We start from the raw sequence: 6,000 nt of genomic DNA, 5'->3' as shown, positions 1-6,000 counted from the left end.
GCAGGTGGTGGGAGATGTTTTGTAAAAAAAGAGGGAGGGACATTTCTCCTGTCTACTCCAGCCCTTTCTATACTCACACCCAGGCCCTTCTCCAGGGTGCGTCTGACCCTACCACTTGAATCCATCCCTCATCCACTAGTGTATTACATGAACTGTAGTGCCCAGAACCCAGTCTGACCCTGCCCCTTCATCTCCTCCAAAAGTAATTACTCCTGGGTGTGAGGCCCAGGCCCTTTAATCCTCCAGGACTCACACAAAACAGGAGAGAAGAGGCACATATATGAATCAAGAGGACGTGACATATTGAGGCCACTCCCTAAAGTGGAAAGAACCAGACAGACCCAAGGTCAGATCCCAGCTCTGAGATTTCCACCTCTGTGACCTTGGGCAAGGCTTTTCTCAATTTTATGATATAAAGTATTAAAAGATAATTTTTTAAGTTAAAATCGTGACTCATATGAACATAAAATGAATACACATCAAAGAATTTAACTCATTAGTTAATGAGGGAACCAGTAATATACGACAACCCATTGAGGGGAGAAATCAAAGAACACACATACATGGGCAATCGGGAATACTGAAATAAATTTACAAATATCTGCAAAACCGGTCAATAACCATTGGGTAATAATGAGCCGCATCTCCACCAAACACACTTCATTTGCATTTCCAAGGACAGGAATCCTTTCATTAGTATCAGTTTTCTAGAATTTGCACAGTTGTAAATGGCTCAAAGACAATGAAATGCACAGGCCCCAACAGAATCAGATAATCTGGCAGGTTTCGCTCAAGAGAACACTGAACAGTTTCCAAAGTCTTTCACAAAATTTCCTAACAGAAATATGCACGGTCTGGGACTTCCCTCACGGTCCAGTGGTTGAGACTGCACTCCCAGTGCAGGAGGCGTGGGTTCCATCCCTGGTCTAAGTTCCATCCCTGGAACTAAGATCCCACATGGCACAAGGCAAAGCCTTAAAAAAAAAAAAGACAAAGAAATACTCAAGGTCTGAGGGGATATATTTAAACAGCCAGCACAGTTCTTGGCGCATCGTGGGCACTCAATATCTGAAAAGTCCCTTCCCGGTCTTTCAGTCTGAAAAAAAATCATAGGGAAAGATTTTCTTTGAGGAAAACGTTGCTAGAGAAATGTGTAAGAAGGGCTCTGGGGATCAGCAGCGAGAGTAGTCACATCTGGCCTGGAGAGTCTTCTTGGTAGAAGGAATCTAGTCACCTCAAATCCTACCTCTTTCCTTGGGTGCACTTATCCCGGAGAAAATTGCGGAGCCACGATAGCCAGGTCACGTTTCTCTGACATTTTACGACGTATTAACTATGGCCGTGCTAGTGTCTCATTCACTACCCACAACCCAGTGGGTGGACTATCTAGTGTAGTAATCATTCCCATTTTACAGAAGAAAGAGGTTCAGAGAGACTAAGTAACTTGACTAAGGTCACACAGCTTGCAAGTGGCAGAGCCAGTAGTGAACAGAATCCCATGTTTCAGAAGACTTGGAGAAAAGATTGACATCCAAGACCCTCACCTCTCCTCAAGGCCAGAGTTTATTCCTCGCGCTCTGTGCTTCTAGAACATTATGAACAAAACTCAGTTTTTCTTGAACTGACAGGTTTAAGGAAGTAATAAGTTTTATATCGCAGATTCTTAATCTATTACAGTGATTTCATCAGCCTGTGAAATAACTCTCTATATGATGTAAGTTGCGTAGCTCCCCCTGCAAACCCAACCCACAAGCATTCCCATGGATTCTGGGAGCCCCAGGGTTCAGTGGCCCCAGGATACACAGGGGCGGTCCCAGGGGTAACTCCATGGGGGAGCTGTTTGCTGGGTGCCTGAGGAGCACTGCTCCTGCCCTTCAGACAGGCTCCCACCCCCAGCCCTTTCCCCTCTCTCCCACCCCAGACTCTCAGAGTCCTCCTCCTGCAGGGCCCCTGGCTGTGACTTTCCCTCCATCCTTTGAGTCTAGATGCTCTGCTCGAACTTCCCACAGAAACATCCTAACAGGTGTCTCTGCTTCACCCCTTGCCTCCCTTTAATCACACACTGTTAATGTGTAAGTCAGATCACATCACTTGTCTGCTCAGAAAAATCTAATGGCTTCCTGTTACATACGGAATTTTCTGGAACCGATTATACAAGGCAATTTAGTGCTCAGGCTGAGCATTAGGGAGTGCCTTTGGGATTGACAACTCTGGGGAAGGAAGAGAGCAAGACGGAGTAGAAGGGGAAGTTAAGTTGCCATGCAGCTTCAACCAACGACAACTGCAGCCCATGAGGATTGTGGACAGCTCCCTTCAGGGATTTTCCATGTTTCTCTAGCATCCCCCAGCCACTTCCATCTCTACAATCATAGGAACAGAAGACACAGACCCGAGGGCTTTCCCTCTTCTGATCCCTTCCTTCTCATTATCCCGGGGCTATGTCACACCACCAGACAGGACAATATGGCCGTTGTCTCACTAATTCTCTGATTTCATGTCTCCATGTCAATTAAATGTTTTTATATTCCTATCCCACAGCTTGAGGAATAATATTAGTTTGATGTATTAAGAGGAAAGTAGTTAAATATTTGTTCTTGGGTAATTGTATATGAATTGCATGACAATTGAGCTGGTGATGTAATTAGTGAATCTTAATTGGAGGCCCTTTTACAATCAATGTGTAATTTACTGACAACTGTTTCGGCTTAAGAGCAAATTAAATGCTTGTCATCGGCCTTCCACACCCATTACGTGCAGAGTCAGCCCACTTTCTGGCTGGCTGCAGGGAACTCTTCTCTGCGGTCAGTTGGCCGTGTGATCTCTAGGAAGTCCTGTACCCTATGGTTTTATTATCTGCAGATTGGGAACCTTGGAAAGAACAGTACTGATGGGTAACGTGTATTGAGCACCTACAGTGAGTTGGATACTCAACTCACAAGCACCCGTGGTAACTCATTATATGTGTTCTAAGCACACGTGTTAACTCGTATGTGGGTAACTCATTTAGTCCCAACAACAACCCTATACCTAGATGCTGTTTTTGTTATCTTCATTTTATAGAAAAGGAAACCAAAACACAGTGGAACTTGCCCAAGGAGGAGAGAAAAGGGACGTGGTGCCAGAGCCCATCCTGTTGCCAGGTAAGGCTACTACCTCTTGTGCCAATTTCTAGCTTCTCTTCTAGCTCAAAGGGTCTACATGCCCCAGTCCTCCAGACACCCAGATCCTTCCATCCCATTGTCATTATTTATCCCTCCCTGGCACAGAAACTTTTGAATAGTTGAATCCTTGGCTTTGACCTTTTCTGATTTGTTGCCAGCACCAGTGTTGTCCAGCTCCCATAGCCTCCCTCCATTAGTCACGATGGGCTAGAGGATGCTGCGGTAACAGCCCCAAATCGAAGTGGCTTTTACAACAGCAGAGGTTTATTTCTCACTCACGTTCCATGTTCACGTTCAGTGTGGGAATTGCCAGCAAATGTTTTGCCCTGTTTTCTGGACTTGCAGCTATCCACTTATGGCTCATCATAAACACCTGCAGTCCAGAAAACAGAGTGACGTGTTTCCTTACAATTTCCAGCATCTCCCTACATGATACCTCACTCTCCTCTCCTGGGCTTCTTCCTTCTTTGCCTCCTCCTTGCCCCCAAATTCCTGGCTTCATTCTGCCAGGGCCCTACGTAATTAAGGCTGAGAAAAATCCCATCAGTTCTTTCTTTATCTTGTAAAGGTCACAGTGGTTCCTATCCCCTCGGGAGCAGACTCTGGGCTATCAGAGATTTCAGAGGGGAGCATCTGTCAGGATGATAAATGCTTCTCCCTCGATGATAATGATGATAAGCTCGATCCACAGCAATGGATGCATCACTTCCCCCTCCCTTCCTACCAACCGGAGTGTGGATGGGAAGGAATAAAGCATAAAGAGAATGAAGGGGTCAGAGACCCCCACCTGCTGTTTCTCAGCTATTCCCTTCAATCCTAACCCCAGTCATGAATCATGTTCCTCCTTTGCTCTTAACTTCTTTCTCTTAAACTCAATATGACGCCCCCTTCCTACTCCCTTTCATCTTTATTTTGACCTCCTTATACTCACCCCTCATTTTCCCAGTTCCCTTTGTTCTATTCCCCATAGTGCCCTTCAACTGTCTCCGTTATTTTCTCCCTGTGTCCCTTTCCCTATGATTAATAGGGATGATTCTGGGTGGCAGGAGACAGAGTTCCTGCCCCAGCTTAGCCACTAATTTGCAGCATATGACACTGACAAAGGCACCAGGGGCAATTTTAGAGTCTGTCTCGCCCATTGCTTTATCTCAGCACCCAGCCTGGCACATAGTAGGTACTCAATCATTGTTTCTAGGATAAATGAATAGCTGAATGAATGGCTAAATGATGTTTCCTCTAAAAGGCTCTCCAAGGACCCTCTCAGCTCTGAGGTTCCATCATTCTATGTGATTCTCTGAAATTCCCACTTCCAGGCTGTCTTTTGGGACTGACAGGACAGAGAAACCAACTCAAGTAGCAGCAAAAGTGCAAGTGATTTTATACCTACTTGATGAACTAAATATAGACAAATCACTAGGACCAGATGGCACTCACCCCGAGAGTAGTGAAGGAACTCAAGGGTGAAATTGGGGAATGCTGGCCAAAACGTGTAAGCGCTCATTACAAAGGGACGTGACGCCAGAGAGCTAGAGAGGGTGACTGTGCTTCCACAAAGCACCCTGGGAGCTTGAACAGTGAGACTGGCTGTGAAAACAGCCAACATATCCACATTTAGCATAAAGAGTAGTGGCACTGCCAAAGCTATGTACCAGCGAGGAAGGCCACTTGGTTTTGTAAGAGGAAATCCTTCCTGGCAAACTCTTCTAGAATTATGGGTGGGGACCCACGTGGATAGTGGCAAACAGGAGCCAGTGGGGGAAATGAATCTGGGCTCTCAGAATTATAAGCTAAAATCTGTCGAAAATGAGAAAACAAATCATCCAAGATCAGCTGTCTTAGAAGAAATTCTGATTTAAGACAGGAAACTTGTGTGGGACTAATAATAATGCATAATCACAAAGGTTGTTTCAACTTCTCAAAGATACTCTTGAAAAGTTGATCTTTACAACAACCTTGTAAAAGGGTAGAGCATTTTTTATTGGTTGTCATTTGAGAAGTGACACAGAGAAAATAAATGACTTGCCCAAGTCCTATACTCCTTCAATTCTCTGCCCCTCCATCCCTAGAGTGAGTATATAGAAACATTCACGTCTCCATGAACTTGCCTGCCAAAGCAAACAGCCAAAGCAGCAGAAAATGCCCCTGTCTCATTGCCACCTTCCAAATCTCCCATGAGCGCATCTAGTGTTGGCGGGGGAGGAGCCTAATTTGCATCCAGGATCCTGGCTGCAAGGGAGTCTGGGAAAAGCAGTTTTAAGGTTTCTAGCTTTTGCAGTCAAGGAAGAAAATACTAGAGGTTGAGAATGAATGCTGAGGGCCAATTATCTGTATGCACCCTACTTTGTAAAAAAAAAAAAAAAAAAAGAGGGGACATTCCAAGAGGAGGAAAAGGTATTTTCAAAGGAAGACATGACAAAAGAGGATCATAGTGCTATAGGCTGAATGTTTGTGTCTCCCCAGAATTCACAGGTTAAAACCCAGCCCCCAGAGTGATGGTGTTAGGAGGTGGGACATTTGGGGGTCGATTAGGTCATGAGAGTGGAACCCTCATGAATGGCATTGGTGTTCTTATAAAAAAAGAGATTCCAAAAAAAGAGAAAAAGACAAAGACTCCAGAGAGAGAGAGAGAGAGCTCTCTCACGGCTTCCACCATGGGAGGTCACAGGCAGGAGGTCACAGATGGCTGTCGATGAACCAGGAAGACAGTGAAGCTGCTGGCATCTTAATCTCAGACTTCCCAGCCTCCAGAACTATGAGAAATAAATGTTTGTTGTTCATTTGCCACCCAGTCTAAGACACATAAGTTTGAAGCATCATGGCCCCTTGGCAAGGCTGTACA

General features: G+C 45.2%; 1 long non-coding RNA gene across 1 annotated transcript in view; it reads left to right on the top strand.

The window, feature by feature from the left end:
* Nucleotides 1–3,058: 3,058 nt before the first annotated feature.
* Nucleotides 3,059–6,000, top strand: part of LOC125965588 (uncharacterized) — a 98,641-nt gene continuing 95,699 nt past the window's right edge. The window contains exon 1 of the long non-coding RNA XR_007479650.1: nucleotides 3,059–3,140. This is a non-coding gene — a long non-coding RNA (uncharacterized LOC125965588). The remainder of the gene's footprint in view (nucleotides 3,141–6,000) is intronic.

Source organism: Orcinus orca, chromosome 10 (assembly GCF_937001465.1).
Source record: "Orcinus orca chromosome 10, mOrcOrc1.1, whole genome shotgun sequence".
In the NCBI taxonomy this organism is placed as follows: Eukaryota; Metazoa; Chordata; class Mammalia; order Artiodactyla; family Delphinidae; genus Orcinus; species Orcinus orca.
Note: the sequence above shows the minus strand (reverse complement) of the source record. Positions and strands in the feature narration are given on the sequence as shown.